Source organism: Mus caroli, chromosome 14 (assembly GCF_900094665.2).
Source record: "Mus caroli chromosome 14, CAROLI_EIJ_v1.1, whole genome shotgun sequence".
NCBI lineage: Eukaryota > Metazoa > Chordata > Mammalia > Rodentia > Muridae > Mus > Mus caroli.
The window spans coordinates 33,044,734-33,048,999 of NC_034583.1; positions in this window are offsets into that span (position 1 = coordinate 33,044,734).

Below are 4,266 nucleotides of genomic sequence, written 5' to 3' on the forward strand. Positions count from 1 at the left end.
AGAGAGAGAGAGAGAGAGAGAGAGAGAGAGAGAGAGAGAGAGAGAGAGAGAGAGGCAACTGATGCTATGCTTGGGTGGGAGGCTCTCACAGTCTTTTTCCAAAGGAACTAGTTCCCAAGAGGAACTGTCAGCAGCTACTGAACAATCAGACACAACCAGTCAGTGTGTTCTGGGAAGCAACAATACCCTCACTGGCTAGGAATTCCCTATAAGAACAGACATGTCTCACCTTTGGACCAATACTCTCTTCATCTTTCATGTAAACTAAAGTAACACCCATGTCTGTCTACAACTTTAAACCACCATCAAGAAGCCTAGGAGTGATGAGATCCTAGACAGACTCTTGTATTACCCTCTTGGCTATCAGACAATGAAACAAAGTATCCCAGGGGATTAGAATTTCCTCCAGGAATCTCATGCTGGGAGAAGGAAATGGATGAAGCCTGATGGCAGCCAGAGAAAAGATTTACTTCTCCAAGAGGAATTTCACAAAATTCTGACAAGTCTTTACACGACCTTACAGAAGAGACTAGAGTCAAGATGATTTTGGATTAAAGATGAGTGGGACCATACCTTGACTAGGAATGCTTGGCTATTGTAATTCTGGCTGTCTTAAACTTTAATCCCATGCCTGGACGCAGAAAATAGACTTAGGGATCACTGGATCTCTTTGTCCCTATTCGTAGTATGACTACATTGAATAGATCTCCCTTTTCTGGTTTTAACTATTAATTTGGCTCTGTTACTTGGCTTATTGAGTATGGTAAATGAACCTAACTTCTTAGGGCTGTCAGGGACATCATCTCCAAACGAATATTAATGCCAATAACAGTCACACATGCAAACAGTAGGCCACAACTTACCCTTTACTTTAAGAAGCATCCGCTTCAAACTCTCTCACCACTTTTTGGTTGCAGTGATGAATTAAACATAAAATAACAAATCTTGATTACAAAGCTAGGGACACACTCATCTGGGGTACGTTTTAAACCAAACCCAGCAATCTGGCATTACATGAGGTCTTTGATGAGAGTATGCATAGAATTTGAAACCATGGACTAGTATTAAGAACAGAGTAAGCTTCAAGTGTTAAGCATGTACACATTTGAACTGAGATTTTTAGCAAAACTTTATGTGTATTAACTAAATGTATTATATTGGTTTATTACTTTTTTTTTTTTTAGAGCTGAGCCATCTTTGAATTTCTATATTATATCATACATGCCCTGTGTTAGGCTGGAACCCCTGCTCAAACTCCCTTGCCCTCTTGGAGAAAACTCCAGGCTAACATGTCATCTCTCCTTGTCTCCCCATTTCTTCCAACCCACCCAAGAGTGTCCACCCAGGGGCTCAATTTTTGACCATGTGTGGACACAATCCCAGCCCAGGTGTGTGACTTCACTGACCTCCACCTGTGAGATTGGTGAATCAACCTGAGAGCTGCCTCCTAATAAACCTCCTTTAATCTACTTTTAATCTGATCTAATCTGGCCTATGCCTTTGTCATTAAGGGAAAATGACTATTACTCTGGTAGTTAATATTCTCATGACCTTTGCTCTGTGCCAGGGACAGAGTAATCTAGATGCTATTATTCTTTTCAGTTATAAATTAGAATATTAGCTGGGTGGTGGTGGCCCATGCCTTTAATCCCAGCACTTGAGAGGCAGAGGCAGGTGGATATCTAAGTTCAAAGCCAACCTGGTCTACAGAGAGACTTCTAAAACAGCCAGGTTACAGAGAAACTGTGTCAGAGAGAGAGAGAGAGAGAGAGAGAGAGAGAGAGAGAGAGAGAGAGAGGGAGAATTGCAAAACCATCACCACCACCACCACCACCACTACTAAAAAAACCATAAAATAGAATACTGAGGTACATAAGGGTCAAAATATTTACCAGTTCTCACACAGCCAATTTGTAGACTAGTAAAAGCAGGAAGTCAAATTCCAGAGGCCATACTATAGGTGTGCTGCTAGGCTCTAGTCGTTATTTTTCAAATTATGTCATCTTGTATTTGTAGTTCTACATACATACATATATACATAAATACATATATATATGCATACATACATACGTACATACATACATACATACATACATACATACATACTGTGATGGTTTGAATGAAAATGGATCCATAGGTTCATAGGCTCTGACTTTATTTAGAGGTGTGACCTTTTTGGAGGAAGTATGTCACTTGGGGTGCTCTTTGAGGTTTCAGGTACTCAATTCAGGCCCAGTGTTTCACTCTCCTCCTGCTTGTTTGCTGATCTAGATGTAGAACTGTCAGCTCATTTTCCAGCACCATGTCTGCTTGGGTGTCACCATGCTTCTCACCATGATGCTAATGGACTAAACCTCTGAACTGTAAGAGAGCCTTAATAAAATGTTTCCTATAAGAGTTGCTGTGGTCCTGGTGTCTTTTCACAGCAATAGAAACCCTAACTAATATACATTCACATACACACACATATTCTTTAAGATTACTCTTCCTCCTTGAAGGGAGGAAGCTTCTTTGTTGGTATCAGGAGCAAAGGATGTGAGGAGGAGAGAGAGCTAATATGAAGGGTGTTTGAAAAAAAAATTTATGGAACCTCATTGCTTTATAATATATATATGAGAATTTAATTCAACTTATTTTACACAGCAGGTAATGCTCATCTCAGAAAACAAAAGCCATAGGTTTCCAGATAAAAAGCCCAATGCTTTTTATGTGGGATGTGGGATAATTCCCTTTTAAGTTGTTGGTCACAGTTGCCCCAGAGTCTCCTAAATTAACACAGGCTATTGCTATTGCTCTTGCTAGCTCACCAGAACTTGATCGTAAGACCCTGTTTGCTGATAACACCTCACCCAGTGACCAGAGGACATGGATAAATCAATTTGGCATTGACCACAAAGCATTCTCAATGATGGCTATTTTTCAGAGTACCACAAGGTCCTAGGTAGGATTCTGGGAATGGAAGGAAATCATTAACAATCTTAACTAGATGTAGACTCTGTGAACCACAATAATGACTGGAGTAGAAATATATGCCCATGAATAACAGCATGAATGTTATTGGGACAACCATTCGCTTTTTGATGGGATTTAAGGCCTACTCCACAGGAGAAAACACATACCTGGTGCTGTACATCTAGCTAAGAACCAAAGGCTGGGTATTGTGATAAATATCTAATAGTGGTTTCTATCCCAACTTAGATCATTCAGTTCCCAAATTAATGACAAAAATCTTTATATTTATAATAGGCTTTAGCAACACTAGAGCAGCTATCAACTCTCTATGCTGTTTTTGTCTACTTCCCTGTCAATAACCCCAAGATATCCCTTGCCATGTTATGCTTGGGCTGCTCTTACTCCAGTTGGCTGGCCCTTATGGCCATGTTTTCATGATTCATCTACCTGATGGTGTCTTCTTCCTTATTCTCCTCTCCTCTCTCTGCTCATGCTCTCAGCCTCAGACTCCAAGCTCGGAAACAAAGCCCTGCCTACCTCTCTTCTGCCTAGCTATAGGCTGTAGGTCCTTTTATTGACCAATCAAGGATAACTAGTAGGACAATGTTACATAGCATCACTTGGTGTACATGAAGATCTTCTCATCCCGCAGGGCAACCAGACCTTGGGGGCCAGTATTTAGCATTACAATATATAGCAACAGACCAATCCTCAACTGTTGAGGAGCTTCTAGGTTCCAAAGGCAAACTTGTTACTAGTATTATGATAAGTGGACATGGTATCAGACTTCCTTTTAGATTCCTATCTTTTCACAGATAGATTAGTGCAGCTCTTGGACCTCATCAGTGAAATTTCTTTGTATGGTGTGTATGGTGATTAGCACAGAAAGTCACAACTGGTCATGGGGCTAAGAATATGTGTCTGTGACAATAAATATGACATCTATATGTAACATTCTCTCCCCAGTGCTCAGAAACTAGCATAGAAAAATGGCTATAAAGATTGCAATAGAGACACAAGCTCTGGGGGGGGGGTGGTACTGGTTAACTCATATTGTTGTTCCTCCTATAGGGTTGCAGACCCCTTTAGCTCCTTGGGTACTTTCTCTAGCTACTTCATTGGGGGCCCTGTGTTCCACCCAATAGATGACTGTGAACATCCACTTCTGTATTTGCCAGGCATTGGCTTAGCCTCACAAGAGATAACTATATCAAGATCCTGTCAGCAAAATCTTGCTGGCATATGCAATAGTGTCTGGGTTTGGTGTTTGTTTATGGGATGGATCCCCACGTGGTGCAGTCTTGGGATGTTCTT